Consider the following 20,126-nt stretch of genomic DNA (forward strand, 5'->3'; position numbering starts at 1 on the left):
TGCAGGTACCACCCGAAAGTGGAGAGCTGCAGCATTACAACCCCTTTCTGGGGTGTCCTTGAAGGACAGTGGTGAGGGGAAATCCTCCCAGTGGGCAGAACTTCGAGCAGTGCACCTGGTGTTCATTTTGCTTGGAAGGAAAACTGGCCAGAGGTGCGTTTGTATACTGACTCATGGGCTGTTGCTAATGGTTTGGCTGGATGGTCAGGGACTTGGAAAGACCATAATTGGAAAATTGGTGACAAAGAGGTCTGGGGAAGAAGTATGTGGATAGACCTTTCTGAGTGGGCTAAAAACATGAAGATATTTGTGTCCCATGTGAATGCACACCAGAGGGTGACTTCAGCAGAGGAAGATTTTAATAATCAAGTGGATAAGATGACCCGTTCTATGGATACCAGTCAGCCTCTTTCCCCAGCAACTCCTGTTATTGCCCAATGGGCTCATAAACAAAGTGGTCACGGTGGTAGGGATGGAGGTTATGCATGGGCTCAGCAACATGGACTTCCACTCACCAAGGCTGACCTGGCTACAGCCACTGCTGAGTGCCCAATCTGCCAGCAGCAGAGACCCACACTTAGCCCCCGATATGACACCATTCCCCGAGGTGACCAGCCAGCTACATGGTGGCAGGTTGATTACATTGGACCACTCCCTTCATGGAAGGGGCAGCGATTTGTTCTAACTGGAATAGACACATACTCTGGATATGGGTTTGCTTTCCTTGCATGCAATGCTTCTGCCAAAACTACTATCCGTGGGCTTACAGAATGCCTCATCCATCGTCATGGTATTCCACATAGCATTGCTTCGGATCAAGGAACACACTTCACAGCAAATGAAGTGCGGGAATGGGCACATGCTCATGGAATTCTCTGGTCTTACCATGTTCCCCACCATCCAGAAGCAGCTGGATTGATAGAACGGTGGAATGGCCTTTTGAAAACTCAATTACAGTGCCAACTAGGTGGCAAAAACTTGAAAGGCTGGGGTAATGTTCTCCAGGAAGCTGTGTATACTCTGAATCAGCGTCCGCTGTATGGTGCTGTTTCTCCCATAGCCAGGATCCATGGGTCCAGGAACCAAGGGGTGGAAATGGGTGTGGTGCCACTCACTATTACTCCTGGTGATCCACTAGGAAAATTTTTGCTTCCTGTCCCTGCTACCCTGAGTTCTGCTGGTCTACAGGTTTTAGTTCCAAAATGGGGTGTGCTTTCTCCAGGAGAAACAACAGTGATACCACTGAACTGGAAGTTAAGATTGCCACCTGGCCACTTTGGGCTACTTATGCCTCTGGATCAACACACCAAGAAGGGGATTACATTATTGTCTGGGGTAATTGACCCTGACTATCAGAAGGAAGTAGGACTGCAACTACATAATGGAGGTAAAGAAGAGTTTTCTTGGAATATAGGAGATCCCCTGGGGCATCTATTAGTACTAACATGCCCTGTGATTAAAATCAATGGAAAACTGCAACAACACAATCCAGGCAGGACCACTAGTGGCTCTGAGACTTCAGGAATGAAGGTTTGGGTCACCCCACCAGGCAAAGAACCACGGCCAGCTGAAGTGCTTGCTGAGGGGAAAGGGAACATGGAATGGGTAGTGGAAGAAGGTAGTGATAAATATGAACTTCGACCACGTGATCAGTTACAGAAACGAGGACTGTAATGCTGTTTTGTTTGTGTTATACTATTTAAGTTGTAAGATATCAAGTTTAAGAATGAATGTTGCCCAAGGATTTGCACCCTATTCTGGAGAGATTTAATGTGTTTCCAGTTATATGCAGGACAGTTGAGTATTGTCAGGTAAAAGAAAAAATGTGTGCTTATTTGTTTTCATTTGGAAATTAAGTATGGTCTAAGGTGATATATATATATATATATATATATATAGGTGCCAAGTTGACAAGGGGTGGACTGTCATGGTTAGGGACAGTTGTCAACTTGGCCAAGTTGTGGTACCTGTTCATCTGATTGGGCAAGCGCTGGCCTGTCTGTTGCAATGAGGACATTTCATAGGATTAGGTCATGATCACATCAGCTACATCCACAGCTGATTCCATTTGTAATCAGCCAAAGGGGAGTGTCTTCTGCAATTAGTGATGCTAAATGCAATCATGGGAAGCCTTTTAAGGAGGACTCAGAGGAGACAGGTTCCATTCCTGCTTTGGCTGGTGAGCCTCTCCTGTGGAGTTCATCCAGGCCATCCATCAGAGTCATCGGCTTTGCAGGCTGCCCTGTGGATTTTGGACTCTGCGTTCCTACGGTCACGTGAGACACTTTCATAAATTTTATATTTGCAAGTGTTCCCTGTTGATTCTGTTTCTCTAGAGAACCCTAACTAATACACTATAATATAAAAATTCGGTGAGCTAAAGTTGAGAGCATGAGTTATTAGGCTGTGGCTTACTGCAAACGGTCCTAGATTCTAAGCTCTTACAGCAATCGTATATATCAAGGAGTTGTAAATGTTAATTCTAAAGTCTGAGATGCCGAGCTGTTTGTATATAACACGGTCTTTCCCAGAAACTTCAGAGACTCAGAGTTAGAGCTCTAAAGCTATGAAAGTCAGCAGTATCCCATGCAGGAAATGTTTGAAAAGTTGAAGAATTGATCAGACATCAAGCAGAGACATGAATGAAGCTGATTTAGATAGGACTAAGGTGTATCAGAAGACTGGGTAAAGGATGGTACCATCCATGTTTTAAACTTCAACTTCTGTGTGAGACTAAAGGGAGAGATGTTTATTTGGTGCAAAATTTATGTTAGGTAGTACATTTCCTAATTTAACTTGTATGTCAGTTTACTTAACACCGTAAGTACATGGAATATTGAATAAGGCATGAGATTTTGCTGGTGTGTGCAGGTTAGAGTGATGCCCCAATACATTCCAGAGTGACTTAGACAGTGAATAAAGAAGTATTTTCAAAGTACCCTTGGGGGAATGGGGAGAGGGGGAACAATATTCAACTTCCCCATTTGGAAAATTTCTGATATTCTAACAAGCAGTGGGGACAACCAAATCAATAAGTTGGGCCATCAATCTTGGGGTTCACCTCAATGAAACTTATTCCAGCAAAAGATAGGCTACTTAAAATTAGACCTAAGAGTCACCCCCAGAGAAACTCTTTTGTTGCTCAGATGTGGTCTCTCTTTTTAAGCTAACACAGCAAGTGAACTCACTGCCCTTCCCCTCAACATGGGACATGACTCCCAGGGGTGTAAATCTCCCTGGCAATGTGGGGCAGAAATCCTTGAATGAGATGGGACCAGGCATCAAGTGATTGAGAAAATCTTCTTGACCAAAAGGGGGAAGAGAGAAATGAGACAAAATAAAGAGTCAGTGGCAGAAAGACTTCAAACAGAGTTGAAAGGTTATCCTGGAGGTTACTCTTACATGTTATGTAGACATCTCTTTTTCAGTTTATGGTGTATTAGAGTGGCTAGGGGGAAGTTACTAAACTGTGGAGCTGGATTTCAATATCCTTGTTTCTTGAAGATTATTGCATAATGATATAGCTTTTACAATGTGACTGTGTGATTGTGAAAACCTTGTGTCTTATACTCCTTTTAATTAGGGTATGGACAAATGAGTAAAAAATATGGATTAAAAATAAACAAATAATATGGGGAACAAAAGTTAAAATAAATTTAGTAGATTGAAATACTAGCAGTCAATGAGAGGGAAGGGTGAGGGGTATGGTATGCATGAATTTTTTTCTTTTTCTTTTTTCTTTTCTACTTCTTTTTCTGGTGTGATGTAGATATTAAAACAAATGACCATGGTGATGAATATACAACTATGTGTGAGTCATTGATTATACACCATGGAATGGTGTATATTATACATGTATGAAATGTTTGCATGTTAAGAATGTTTGTATGTTTGTATATTGTTTTATTAATAAAAATATTTTAAAAAAAATTTTGGAGCAGTAGTTCAAGAATCCACATTGAGAAGATTCCATAATGATTCTGATAGGTGGCCACGTTTGGAACATCTAGCTTAAAGTTTGGGAACTGCTGGCTTATAGCAGAGGGCATAAATCTAAATAAGGGACCAAGGAGAATAAGGAAAAGAAGAGGATAGCTCATTTTAAAGGAGAACAGATTAGAAGACCCAAAAGGAGAATCATCAACAAGTTAGGAGAAAATTATCAGGAAGTCAAATATAAAAAAACATTAGAGAGCAGGATTGATGTTATCAAACAGGGCAGTGATGTCAGACAAGATAAGCTATGTAAAAATAAGACAATTTGGTTTCTTTGATAAAGCTGGTTTTCATCTACAGACAGCAAATGAGAGTTCACGTCTCAGGAGTAGTGAGCTCCATTTTTACTTTCTAGCCTCGCTTGCAGGTCCCTTAGAGCCAAAAACCACAGTTTTACCAGGGAGCTGGCCAGGACATTTTTGTCCTACTGAACTAGGAAGCAAGACTGGCACAAGACAAGATAAGGAATCAAAGAAAAGGAATGAATAAACCATATCATAGACATAAGACAGATCATTATGTTTAGAAACCAGCAGATTAATACATGAAAGTTACTACATATATCTCCAACTGAAAAATATTTCTAACTAAAGAAAGGAGGCCAAAGAGTTTTCAAAATAATTGTCAATACTATGAGTTATAAGGGGACTGTAACAGAACTTATCTCCATGTCACACCAACAATTGTCAGTCACATTTTGCTAATGCCCTGCACTCATCCTAACCCATGTTGAAAATCTGCTTTAGAACTAAGACCTAAAGGAGATGGTGTAGAAGGTAATGAAATCATGTCTCCTGAAGCTGAGATCCATGCAATTAAATTTCTCAGACCAACTAACCTGAAAAACACATCATTATCCTGCTGCCAGCACATTCTTTAGAGGAGCAATCAGCCTTATAATATTTTGTCCTCATTCTAGCAATTCAGTTATGTACAGAGCTTTAGTCAGTGAATTAATGGGAATATATCATAACTGAACACTTAACTGGGCATTGATTACCAGCTTCTAAACCACCGAGTTAACCAGTAGATTTGAAAATTCCTGATAGTAATGGGGTACTTGGACTTTAACTTAATCTTTAATTTGCTAATTTAAGTGTGTTTGTGTATACACATACACACATATATAATGCACAGGTGTATATATTTGAGAACTCTCTTGCTTGGAAAATGGGTGCGAACAATCAGATTTTCCCACCTTTTGTCATGATGAAATATATTAGAAACATTCAGGAATCTAAAAGATCATTAGAAAATGTCACAAATAATAACATATTAAAGAAAATCCATAGCTATTTCCAATCTGAAAAGTTTTCATAATTGCCAATATTTTCATTAGATCAGTCAACTTCTGATGGTCCTGGAAAATATCATTAACCTACTCTTTCAGTATTTCTTCTGACTAGGTCCAAAGTCTCTGTATTTTTTTCTAGCACACTTCTTTTCTATATATTAGAGCTCAGAATGCTAAAGCTAGTGTCATTTGTATGTCAGAGTTTAATCAAAGAAGCAACATTTAGGTCCCAATTTTTAAATCAAGATCTTCTCCTGATATCCCAAGTTTCTTCCTCAGAGACCTGGACTGAGCTAGCCTGTGTTTTCAGGGAAGTTACAAATATATATATATATATATATGCATGATAAACTCCAAACCTCTAATGTTTCACCCACAAGGCTGTCATTGGATTAAAATTTAAAGCTAATGTGGACTTTAGTATCTAATCCACATTTTGTAATTCATAGATTAGTAGGTTTGGTACAGAGAAGGAACTTGCCCACTGCTCCACCACCAGGGAAGGGCAGGGACAGGACTTGAACTCATGTCTTCCTGAGTTCACATGTGCTTCTTCTCCATTATGTCCAGGTGACCCTCTTAGCAGTTTATTACTTGGCAGTTCCTCCATGTCCAACAAGCCTACCCTGCCCCGATGAGTCTGTATTTTCTCTTTTTGTGCCTTTTCTCAGCATCTGTCTTTGCATTCTGTCCTTTGAAGGCTCCATTTTCTGTCCTTTCTGCATGGTTCTTTTGTTCCTGGGTATTTCCGTTTCCATTATATTTCATTTATATCTTAAACTTTAACCTTGTTGTCAAGAAAGAGTGTTTTGACTGCTTCATGTCTAAAGGACTGATTAGATCTACAGGGGTGAGAATTAATCTTGGCTTAAAGTCATACTCAGTGGTGACCCTAGACTTTGAAAAAAAAAATTTTCTCTCTTGGTTTTGGGATTATGAAATTCTTAGTGTTTCCATGGAATATTCAGGAAAGCTGAGAATTTATAATGGATTTTATCTATTTTGGCATGCCTCAAACTTCAGAGCAATGCCATTTGTTGACTCTTACCATGTAAAATAGTGTTCATTGTTCCTTATAAATGTAAATGGTCTGTGCTAACACTTATTTGTTTTAGAGGTGTATTGTTTCTGTGATAGATGTTCCGATCCTGAAACTGTAAGAGTATTTGACATAGGCTGTTGCTCACTCACAAATTTTATAAACACTTTCATGTATATTGTATTACACGGTTCTTTTGAGCTGAAAGTATAGTAGAAACAGACATGCAAGTCACAATTCTTTAGATCTAAAAAGGAAACAAATAGTAATATGTCCTCTAAAAGCCCCTCAATTATGAAAGCCTTTTTGTTAATTTTACATTAACTGGCTAGAAATAAACCATATTCTTGTGGAAAATTCTAGTCCTAATTATTTAATAGTCAGGACAAAACATACTGAGGTTGATGTATTTAGGCTAATCCACACACTCAGAGTTAGAGCAGTTACGGGATGAATGTATGCTCAATATACCCACATCACCTACAAATGACCAAAGATGATAAATCAGAAAAGGATAAGAACAATGATCAAGAGCACTGAGATTAAAAAAAAAAAAGCAAAACAGTACAGAAAAGGCCTTTACATTCAATAAAACCCCAATTTAAGCCTGTTTATTCACTCATTTGAGATTCACTGGGGAATGTTTCATATATATATATATATATATATCCTTCATTGCCTCTCTCAAAAGAGAAAAATGGTTTCAGCAGGCAGAGGCCAGTGGTACCACCTGGAAACCCATCTTTTCATTGGCTTTGATCGATGGTGGCAGTTCAAATCTGCTTCAATCCCCCCATCACATTCTTAACAGTAAAGAAAAGCTTGTATATTGCTTCAACCCAACTACACTGCACACAGATCAGGGAAGGAAAACAGAAGGCAAGCAGTCCTGCGTAAATCAAAAAGAACTGTCACACATACTTTTCTCAGCCTTCCAAAGCAAAAATATTTCTGCTTTTCTAACAAGCAGAAATCCAGACTGAGAAAGGTAGACATCTGGATAAAGAAGACTGGCCACAATAAGTAGGAGGTGCCAGGACTTGCATTAGGTGTCTGTCCAGTCGTGTTCCATGATCAAATACAAAAGCAAGCCTAATCCACGATCAGTGGTGGCCTCTGTCCTTGACTTCCTCTGATGAGGTTTTCATTGAAACCTGCGTCCATTCCCCACAATCAAATATCTGCTTTTGGAACCAAGTTATCCCTTAAATGAAAACATCAAAGACACATTTGTAGGAGAGAGGGAAAAGATGCATTATGTCATCCAGCTCGCTTTCTTGCCAGAAGTGAGTTTTACCTTAGATTCTCTTTCCTAAGACTTAGTCAAGCCCTGTTTTTAAAGCCTCTGTGATGGGCAGCCATCCTCTCTCTAAGAGGATATTTATCCCACATTTTAACAGTTTTCACAATTAGGAAACTTTTCCTGAGAGTCTTCCCATTTTTTTTCTTAGCTTAATTTCTTTCCATGGCCATTTAGGAATGGCTCAGGGTTTGGAAGTCATTCAAAGGCTGTTGATCTGGAAAAGGATGAAGGCAAATGTTCGTGATGTCTCAAATGGTGGACCTTTAGAGACGGGCACAAAGACTCCTATGATGAGCCCCTGAAATCACTTTGACTTCCTCCATGAATTCTATTTATGTGTTTGCTTTATGGTATATGATTTATATTAGTATGAACTTGAATCAGCAGAAATCATCAGAGACCTTTAGTGGCATGTAGTTTAGTTTAAAAAAAAAAATCAACACAGGTTCATAGAAAGCTACTAGAAAAAGATCAGTTCTTTGGTAGCAAACTTCACTGAGGAAATGGTCCTAATTTTTTCCAATATGGTGGGCCAGGGGCTGGTGATAGCATTAATGGATGAGTTGCTCAAGAATCATGTCCTCAAAACAGCCTGTTAAGTAAAATAAAATGGTTATTTCCAATGGCCTGCATTGGAAATTGCTGGGAGGGACCACACAAGGCAAAAGTAATTGACCTCAAAGGGTTTTCTGAGAAAAATGTCAGAATTACAGAATTACAGGTAAGCAACACCTGTTGATGAACCTGTTCAGACCAGGAGAGACAGTTTATCAGAACGGACAAACAGACAATACCAATCAATGTATAACTACTCCCACTTTATAGGGCCCCCACCCCATGTAAAATGGAAACATAACATCAGCCAATCATAGCATTTCCTCACTTGCTTCTACTTGAATTGTATTGTAAACTGTTCATATAAACTCCCATAAGTGTTATCTTGTCTAATGATTTATTTTAACAAATCTTTAAATGTCTAATTCAAGGAAGTCAGTTTGGTCATTTGATAAGAAAAAAAATTGTATAGTTTTGAAGAAGCTACTAGCTCATGCTCCACATCCTTGGATTTTATCTGCTCAAGACCTTCATTTTTCTGCTTCCTAATCAGATGAAGACAATAGCATTAAAAGCTCAAAACAAACAACCAAAATCTTTAATTGAAACAACAAGTCATTCTGGTAATTTCTAGAAATATAAATGGCTGGAATAAAATTGAGAATAAAATTGTATATTTTGCCTAGATTTATGGCTAAGTTTTTACAAGTTAATATGCATTAAATGATAGGAAAGGTACAATACATTTAGCTATAAATCATCTTCATATAAAGAGCTTACTCTTACTTTCTGTATTAGGATTTCACAAATTTATGTAGAATTCTTATGGCCACAAAAGAATTTCTGGGTTGTTCTGAATACATAACATATGAAATTTAATGACTAAAGAAGTCTTGTTTGGAAATATAATTCATTATTTTATTTCCATTTACAGTACATAGTGCCATATTCTCCAGCAATGTGGGGACTATCCTCCTAGTGAAATCTTGATTTCCAACTCAAAATAACTGACTATGCTGACAAAACACAATAGATACTAGATGCGAATGACAACGTGGATTATATATGGACCTCACATGTCAACTGAATTTAGTTTTGTAATTTTTCATTTTGAAATAGTTTGAGGTTTAACAAACAAGTTGCAAAATTAGTACAAAGATTCCCCACATACCCTTCATCCATTATCCTCAAATATTAATAGTCCATGTGATCACATTGAAATGATCAAAAACAGGAAATTAACACTGGAACAATATTATTGACTAATCCATAGACCTTATTTGGTTAATCCTCCCACTATGTTATGTCTCTTTAGTCACCGTTGAACTTGGACAGTTCCTCATTCTTTGTCTTTTATGACCTTCACACTTTTGAAAAGTACTGGCAGGTTATTTTGTAGAATGTGTCTCAATTTAGGCTTGAATGATGCTTTCTTGTGATTAAATTTGGTTTATGTATTTTTGGCAATAACACTACGGAAATGATCTGTGCTTTTTAATGCATCATGTTAAGAAACACAATGTCAGTAAGTCAAGTTGCCCATTGCATTGAGTTTGATCACTTGGTTTAGGTGGTGCCTCCTGGTTTGCCTACTCTAAAGACACTATTTTTCCCTTTGTCATTAGTAAGAATCTTGTGAGAAGATATTTTGAGGCTATGCAAATTCCCAATCTCTCGTTATACTTTTCCCATTAAGTATAACTTTGTCCATTGCCTGGTAAAATGATTACTGTGGGTTTGCCAAATGATTATTTTCTATATCCAGTATTCCTTCTAAATTTATTCATTGAATTTCTGTAGTAAAGAAAATATTTACTTCTCTTTCATCAATATCAAATTTTATCTATCTTTCTGTATATAATATATATATATATATATATATATATATATATATATATCCATGAGTTCCTATTACTATCTCTAATTGCAATCCTCCACACCAAGCCTTCCAAACTTCCTTACTTGTAACTCATTTATTTGACAGTGAGAAACTGGAATCTTAATTTCTATAATGTATTTACTTATTTGCTCAGTCTTTGAATATATATAAAATGTTTTCAGAAATACTAACCCATACCCTTGTACAAAACAAATTTACTAGAGCACTATGTGTGTGCAGTTCTTTTTGTCATTAGCCTTAGAATATACAAATCACTTACTGTTTTTCATTGTGATTAGATCAGTTCCCCCCGCCATAAGTATGGATATATTATTCATTTGTACTATAGTTAGAGGTTCATTTGCTGCTATTTGTATTCCAGCTTGAGTTTCTCCACATCCTGGTTGAATTAAATTAATTATTTCTTCATTGCATATGTGAAACATCAACATGGTTCTAAAAGTCAGAGCCACACAAGAATGCATACTCAGAAAATGTCACTCCTTCATCATCCATTCCATCCATCCCCCCATCCTTTTCAGCCTGTTCTGCCCTCTTCCTGTAGAACGCCAGTCTCATTATTTCCTGTTTCTTCTTGTGATTTTTTTGCACAAAATGAGCAGATACACATCTATATTTAGATGAAAGTAAGTAATATAAACCCTCTTGAACACTTTCATTCTTTGTTTGTGGCGTAGCTGCTGTGGAAAATAGGTTGGTGATTCCTCAAAAACTTACACATAGAGTTAGAATACAATGTAGCAATCCCGCTTCTAGGTATATACCCAAATGAATGGAAAACAAGGACTTGAATTGGTATTTGTTCAACAATGCTCATAGCAGCATTATTCACAAGAGCCAAAAATAGAGGCAAATGTCCACTGACAGATGAATGGATGAGCAAAATGTTGTATATACCCACAATAGATTATTTTTCAGTCTTAAAAAGCAATGAGATTCTGACACATGCTACAAAATGGATTAACCTTGAAGATGTCATGTGGACTGAAATAGTGAATATGTCAGGTGCAAAAGGACAAATATCATATCCACTTATATCAAATAAGAATATGCAATTTCACAGAAACTGAAAGTAAAGCACAGTTGGGTTTGGGAGTGGGGTAGGAATGGAGAGTTAATGCATAATGGGTGCAGAGTTTCTGCTGGGGGTGATGGAAAGGTTTAGCAATGGGTGGTGGTGAGGGTAGCACAATATTGACGACTGAATTGTATGCTTGGGAGTGGGTTGAGATGAGTAAGTTTATAGTACATATATTTTTCCACAGTTAAAAAAGAGAGAGAGAGACTTATGAGGTGACGTCAATTAAATGCAATAGATGGGGTGGTGCAATGGTGGCTCAGTAGCAGAATTCTCATCAGCCATGCTGGAGACCCGGTTTGATTCTCAGAGACTGCCATGTAAAAATAAATAAATAAATAAATAAATAAAAATGCAATAGATGGCTAGATGGTCCTGGGCTGGATCTAATAATGGAGAAGAAAATGCCAAAGTGTCATTACTAGAACAACTGAAAAAAGTGGAATATATACTGTACGTTTCATGTCAATGTTAAATTTCTTGAACTTGATAGCCTCTTAAAGAGGTTATAAAAGTGAATATCATTGCTCTTAGGAATACATGTGGCTGTATCAAGTGCTCAAGGAGCATGATAAATGCACCCTACTCTCAAATCTTTAGAAAATACATGACTGGTAGGTAGTAGGTAAGTATGTAGGTAGATAGATACAAAGAATGGTGTAAAATATGGCAAAATGATAAAAGTTCATAAATTCAGCATCTGGTAGAGAGTATATTGGACTTTTCTGTATCGGTTTTGTATCCTTTTTGAAATTTGAAAAAGTTAAAAAAAAAGATAAGTATGTATTTATTGCCAACTTCCCTTCCTGAAAGGATGTATCAGTTTTCATTTTCACCAGCATTGCGTGAGAGTGCCTATTTCCCCAGAGACTGACTAACAGGATGTGCTTTAAGTCTCTTAGATTTTCAGCAATCTGAGAGCTGAGAAGTGGTATCTCAGTGCTGCTTGTTTTTGTCCTTGTCTTGTCGCTTTGCACGGGCAGGCACCGGAAACGCACCGGGTCTCCCGCACTGCAGGCGAGAGCTCTGCCTGCTGAGCACGTGGCGTGCCCTTGGCGCTCTTTCAGTTTGCATTTCTTTTATCACAAGTGAAGTCAGAACGTTAAAGGTCAATTTTATTATTTTTAAATTTCTGTTTGTTGTGGGGCTCTTTTTTTTTTTCTATCCATTTCTCCCAACTTGGTTGGGGGAAAAATATGAGTTTTTCCTTTTTTTATGTATTCAGATTTACAAATCTTTTATTTCCTCTGCATTTTTCCTACAGTGGATTAAAAGGAAGTTAACTCGTGTTTCTTTTAGTACTTGACTGAGCTTTGCTTTTTACATTTAGATCCCCGACCTCCTTGTTTATACTTGCTTGTGGTGGGAGGTATAGATCTCATTTTACCTTTTTCCAAATAGTTACCCAGTTGTACCAGCAGCATTAAATAAAACTCAGTTTTTGACTCTAGGATGTGATATGCTGTATTTATCATATGTTAAATGTTCACATGTTCATGAATCTATTTCTTAGCTTTTAATCTATTACTTTGTTCTGTTTTGCTACACATGCAATAGTAGCATACTGTTTCACTTAAGGATGCTTTGTATTATGCTTTAATATCTGGTAGGGCTAGTTTCTCTTCATAGTTTTATTTTTCAATGTTTTTCTGGCCATTCATACATATGTTTTTCTATATAAACTTTAGTTACAGCTTGATTAGATCTATAAAAAAAGCTGGGTGGTATATTTATTGAGATTTGTTAAATGTCTAAATTAAATTAATGAGAGCTGAGAGAACTATGGGTCTTCCTAAGAATAGATTATGTCTTTCCATTTATTTATTCAAATCTAGTTTGTATATTTCAGGAGTATTTTTACTTTGTGTTGTGTAGATTTTGTACATTTACTGTTAACTTTATTTCTAGTTATAATCTTTGTTGCTATTGTAGATTGGGTTTATCTCCTTTGCTGTTTATATTCTCTAATTAGTCACTGTGTATGTATACAAAAATTATTGATTTTTGTATGTTATTTATATAACCTACTACATTACTGAATTATTTTATTTTTGGAGATAGTTTTATCGTTAACTTTCCAGGGTTTTCCAAGTATACTGTAACATCATCTGAAAATAGAGATAGTCATTTTGTCTTTAACAATTCTTATGCTACTAACTGAATCTCTTTATTTAAGTGCATTGACACATACCCCTAGTATCAAGTTAGATAGCAATGGAAATAATGGACATTCTTTTATTTTTATATGGCCAGGAATGCTTCAAGTGTGTTCCCATCAAATAAAGGTAAATTTATTTAGGACTAGGATATGTATTTATAGCATATAAATAAAGTATCCTCCAATTACTACTTTCTTGATTGTTTTTATCAGGAAAAGAGTATTAAATTCTCTTAAAGCCTTTTTCAGTATCTATGGAAGCAATTAAATAATATTTTCTTTATATCTCTTAGTAAACTTTATGATATTAATGTATTTTCTAATATTAAACCACATCTGCATTCCTGAGATATAGCTCACTTTGCTGGTTGCATCACTTTTCTAAATTTGTTATTGCATTCTGTTGGCTATTTTAGTCAGTGTTTTTTGTGTCAATATTCATGAGTTTGTGATTTGGGTGTTTTGGCAATGTCCTTGTAGGACTAACTATCTATTTTATAATTGCTTCATAAAAAGTATTAGAAAGATTCTTCTCATTTCAATGCTCTGTGAAAATATAGAGAGCATTAAGACTAACTGAATTTAAGGTTTGCTAGAATCCCTCTATGTAAACAGCTTAGTTGAATTCTTTGGGTGGGGCAATTGCTTAAATAATATTCTCTATTCTTTTTTGTTTTTTTTGATCTCTTTAAGCTTCTACTTTGAATTGAGTCAATTATACTAATCTCTGTTTCCCTCTGAAATTATCCTTTTCACATAGGTATACAAACTAATTTGTATTGAAGTCTGAAAAGTACCTTTTTAAGATTAGAAAGTCTATTTCAATATTTTATCTACCTTGTCACTTCTTATTTTGCATATTTTGTTTTTTCACCTTTTGATTCTTGGTCAATTAGCTAATGGTGTATTTGTTTTGCTATTTTTTTTTCAAAATACAGCATTTTGATTAATTGGTGAAACCTGCTTTTCTATTCTTCAAGTTATGAATTCCTATTTTTATTTGGTGTTTCTTCTCTGTGCTTTCTTTTGGTTTACTTTGTTTTTATTTTTCTAGCTTATTGAGCTGGACATTTAATTAATCTATTTCATGTCATTCATTTATTTTTTCTTTAATTTTTAATTATTTTACCCTAATAATTACTTTAGATATACCACACAGACTCTGAAATGCAATGTTCTAATTATAATTATTTTTATAAGTTCTGTAATTTCAGTTTTTATTTCCACTTTGATGGAAAGCAGAAAAAAGGTCTTTGTGTGTGTGTGTGTGTGCGTGTGTGTGTGTTTATGTAAGTAGAGAAGCTTTTCTGGTTTTTTTATTTTGTAAATGGCACATTATCTTTTGAGACTAGGAATAACTAATTTAAACCCTTGAAAAGAATTCTTAGAACTTGCTAGTTAATGTGGTTAAGGGAATAAATTTTATTCACCTCATATCCTTCCATAATTAAGTAGATGTTACAAAATCCAGGTATATTTAATACAGAATTTATTTAAAATTGTAAATAAGTTTTAGAAATTTTTTCAATGTCATTGACTACATAGATTGTTATGACTTCAATAAATTATTATAAAGAGCTTCTTAGCACATCAGAACAATTAGAGATTAAGAGAACCCCATTGAATGACTTCATATTCTAATTCTGCGTTACCAGCTGGATGAGCCTGGGAAGTCATGAACTTTCACCTCCTCAGTTTCTTCATCTGTGACTGGGATGATATTACTTATCTCATTGACTTATAAAAGTTAAATAAGATAATGCACATAAAACATTTATCATGGTGCCAAACATAAAGCATTTATTCAGGAAATGCTCATTATTATTATCACTGTTAGCAGCAGATTATCATTATTACTACTACTATTAATAATAATAGTTATATTACTGGAAGTGCATTTGTGCTACCTTTAGAAAACCAATATGAAGTCAGATTAAATTTTAATTTTTCCCTCACTAAATCCTTGTCTATCTATAGATCTAGGCTAAATAATTAATTTCTTCTTTATTTGTAAGATTATAAGCGATCATGAGCATAAGCTTTCCTAAGGACCAAATTAGGGTTAAATCTTTGCTCAGTAAGAGAAATAAAACACTTTATTCCATGCATATACATATTTCACTTTCCTTCTCATGATTAGTTAACAGACATTGATACAGACTGTTAATCACTTTCTCTCTGTATAGTATTCTATACAAAGATAGATGGTGTTCTAGTTTGCTAGCTGCCAGAATGCGATATACCAGAAATAGAATGGCTTTATAAAAGGGGGAATTTAATAAGTTACAAGTTTACAGTTCTAAGGCGGTGAAAATGTCCAAATTAAGGCACAGCTATGAAAATGTCCAAGCTAGGGCACCCAGGGAAAGATACCTTGGTTCAAGAAGGCTGTTGAAGTTTGGGGTTTCCCTCTCAGCTGGAAGGACACATGTTGAAGTCTGCTAGCTTTCCCTCCCAGCTCTTGTTTCATGAAGCTCCCCAGTGGCGTTTTCCTTCATCTCCAAAGGTCTCCAGCTGCATAGGCTCCAAAACTTTTCTCCAAAATGATTCCTCTTAAAGGGCTCCAGTAAGCAACCCTACTTTGAGTGGGTAGAGACACACCTCCATGGAAACCATCTAATCAAAATTTACCACTCACAGTTGGGTGAGTCACATCTCCATGGGAACAATCAAAAAGCTCCCACCCAGCAATATTGAGCAAGGATTAAAATAATTGGCATTTCTGGGATACACAACAGACTCAAACTGGCATACTTGGTATATTCTTTCATATATACTTTATATACCATGACATATTCTTTCATATACCATGTATCTTGATGCTATCAGAAAAGACTATATTTTCAATAATGAATACCTAATACACACTAATTTCTTTGTGAGTATCATTGTCCCACCCTGTGAGAGGGGCTCAGAGAGTTTGAAGCACTACCACAAAGTGGTAGAGAGAATGCAAACTTAGCTTTGTTTTCTACTATGTCTTTTCAAAATATATGACATCAACAAAACATGTCGTTTGCCATGTGAGTTAAAAGAGAGAAAACATTAAAATCTCAATAAATCTCTGGACACACATGGCACAATAAGTGCACACACACAAATTGCACTGAAACCTCTGTTAAGTCCCAGTGCTTTCCTCGTGCTGCTGCTCTTTCTGGGGAGCTTCTGAGCCACATCTCCCCACTGACGACTTCTTCCCCACATTCGAGTCGCAGACTAAAGCTCAGCGTGGCCTTCCCTCATCCCCCAATCTAAAAGGGTCACCCTCATCCAAGGTATTTCCACCACATTGTCTTATATTTCTTCATGGCATAAATCATTGTCTGGAATTGCTGTTTTTATTTATTTATATTCTGCTTATTTTACAATCTGTTTCCTCCATAGAATAGAAGCTTAGTGAGAGAAAGATTTTATCTGCTTCCAGCTAGATCTCCAGACCCCAGGACAATGTCTGAGAAGTAGTGGATTCTCCATTGTTATGTGATATATCAAGGAATGATAAAAACAAAGGGTGTAATTTTAAAATGCTCTACCAAGCTTGTCATTCAACAGAACTTGAACTAACTATAATCATTTCTTAATTTAAACCTCCTGCCCTGAGGGAAAACCCTGAATGTCATTGGCCTTCTTGGACCAAGGTATCCTTCTCTGGATGCCTTAGATTGGACATTTCTATAGACTTGCTTTAATTGGGACATTTTCTAGGCCTTAGAACTGTGAATTTGTAACTTATCAAACTCCCCTTTTTAAACGCCATTCCATTTCTGGCATTCCAGCAGCTCGCAAACTAGAACAGGGGCCAATGTAATCCACTTGCCACCAGGCCACCACTATTTGTGACCTACCAATGTGCCCCATGTGGTTAGGTAGCCCACACGCTCGGTGTGGGGGCACAAAGGGCACTGCCTAGTGATGTCCACTGGTTCCGGCCTGTGACTGGCAGTGGGAACTGCTGTGCCAGATGCCGCGGGGTTGATGCCTTTAGAATCCACTTTTCCAATGAAGCAATTCTGCCACTTTCCTGGTTTCCGATGTGCTGCTCCACACCTGTGTGAGTGCTTCTGTTTCCACATCCCCAGGTGATGTGTTGGGAGTGTGGGCAGGAACATGATGTCCTTACAAATTCAGTGGCAGGCATCCCAGACATCTTTCCTCAATTCTTGTCCCCAGAGGGGCCACCTATGACTGTCTATCGCTCCTGCTTCTAGGAGGCCATCCGGGTCATATTGCCTTTGAAAACAGCCCAGTGTTCCATGTAGATAGAGCATCTCCTTCTCCATGCACCGCAACCACCCACACTGCTCTTAGCTCAGCCCGTTGACTGCTCTCCATATCCCAGTGTCCCATCATAGGGTGTCAGGACTGGGTTGTACGCCACAGCTGTCCATGAAGGAGGCTGCCCACTGGCGGACCCATCGGTGGACCAAGCAGATTCAGGAACTGTACCTGTGCCTTCTATCGTGGGCACTTCAACAACTATTTTAGGTGCAGAGACTCTAAGCATCGAGCCTTTTATATAAAGCACTGTTCCAAAAATCTTGTGCATTTCTGCAGTTCAGCAGGCTGGTATTGAAAATGCTGCTCTGTAGCTGGTGGGCTTTCCACTTGGTCAGTGTGCTCAGTTGAGGACAACCAGAGCATGACTTAGAAAACTTGTTATCCAACCCTGAATAGGGGTGGTCATTTTCAAGGTGACTGGGCATCTTCGTGTCAGTCCCTTTACTTGCAATAAACCATTATATGCAGCACACAATAGCTTTTCCAGGGGGCTGTACCTCAGTTCTGCCCCTTTTCATGATTGTGACCAAAAGCCAAGGGACATTCATTTAGAATGTTGCCTCTATCACAGACCCCACCCAAAGCCAGTATCAGTGCTGGCCACATCCAATTCCCAGACGGGTCTGGATCTACCCCCTCCATCCCCACCCAGGGCTTGTGCCTGTGCTATTGCCCACTTTGCCTTTTCAAAGCAGTCCGTTGGGAGGCAATACATTCTCAGGGATGGCTGGCCCTAATGAGAACATATAAAAGCTTTAATATTTGGGATAAGTGAGGAACGAAAAGGGTTCCAATATCCCAACATCCTCAAGAAAGGCATTAGTTGTGATGGTGTTTGTGGTGTTGGAACCATTGCACCTTGTCAATTATAGCAGAAGGCGTAATTTGTGTCTTCCCTAATGTTTCAGGGGATTAATTAGGTTACAAATTTACTGTTCTAAAGCCATGAAAATGTCCAAATTAAGACATCAACAAGAGGATGCCTTTATTCAAGAATGGCTGATCATGTCCAGGGTTTCTCTGTCACAAGGAAGGCAGATGGCAATGTCTGCTGTCCTCTCCTGGCTTCTAATTTTAAAATGGCTATCTCAATTTCTGACATCTCCTGGAGCATTTCTCTGTCTGCATCTCTGAGCATTTGTGTCTGAGTTTCTCTAAAAAGATTTCCCTCTTAAAGGACTCCAGTAAGCTGATTAAGACCTACTTTGAATGGGTGGGGTCACATCTCCATGGAAATAACCTAATCTCACCTAATAGGTCTGCCCCCTGCCACAAGACTGGAATAGAGGAACATGGTTTTCCCAGGATATATAACAGCTTCAAACCAGCACATCCAATCATCAACACCCATGTATTTGACAATACAGGCAAGGCCTTGTCGCTCATAACAACTGACTGTCCATCCACAATTCCCAAAGTGAGATAGCAATGAGCCTGAGGCTTCTTTTATTTCTGAAACAGAGTTTCTGGTTTCCATGACATCATCAATATAGTGAAAGAGTTACTTCTTTTCCATTTAGCAGGTCCTTTGCCATGGGCCCATGACAGATGTTTGTCTATGCACATAGCCTTGGGGAAGTACAGTAAAATGCCATTATTGGGCTCTTCAAGTGAAGGCAAATGCAAGCTGGCTTGAGTTTTCTAGGGAGATAGTAAAGAAAGCATTAGCAAGATCCAACACAAAATGATATTGACACAACTGGGTGCTAATCTCTTGTAATAAACCTGTTGTGTACAGGACTGCAGCATTCAACAGCAGTACTACCTTGTTTAACTGTCGAATACAACATTTCATCAGGCTTTCGTACTCCATACAGGTCTATTGAAAGGGCTATGGGTTGGAATTATTAGCCCCACTGTGCGGGTCTGAATCTGTGGTGGACCCCAGAAAAGCCATGCCCTTTTATCCTCATTCAATATTGCTGGGTGGGAGTATCTTGATTGTTTCTATGAACATGTGACCCACCCAATTGTGGGTGGTAACTTTTGATTAGATGATTTCCATGGAGGTGTGTCTCTACCCACTGAAGGTAGAGTTGCTTGCTGGAATCCTTTAAAAGAGGAAACATTTTGGAGAGAGTCCCTTTTGGTAGAGCCACGTGAAAGCCAGCCGACACCACCATGTTTGCCATGTGCCCTTCCAGCTGAGAGAGAAACATTGAACATCGTTGGCCTTCTTGAACCAAGGTATCATTCCCCAGATGCCTTAAATTGGACATGTCTATAGACTTGACTTGTTTTAATTGGGACATTTTCTCGGCCTTGGAACTGTAAACTAGCAACTCATTACATTCCCCTTTTTAAAAGCCATTCTGTTTCTGGCATATTGCATTCTGGCATCTAGCAAACTAGAACACCCACCCTCTCCAACTTTTTGATAGTGGCTGAGATTTCTTGGTGCCGTCTCAGAAGTTTATATTGTTTTGTAGCCAGAACCCTCTGAGGTGGAGGTACTTTCACAGGGGACCATTTAAATCTGCTCCTTTAAGACCACTTTGATCACTTCACACTGGAGACAAAATTCC

This window comes from Tamandua tetradactyla, chromosome 22 (genome assembly GCF_023851605.1).
Source record: "Tamandua tetradactyla isolate mTamTet1 chromosome 22, mTamTet1.pri, whole genome shotgun sequence".
Taxonomy (NCBI): domain Eukaryota; kingdom Metazoa; phylum Chordata; class Mammalia; order Pilosa; family Myrmecophagidae; genus Tamandua; species Tamandua tetradactyla.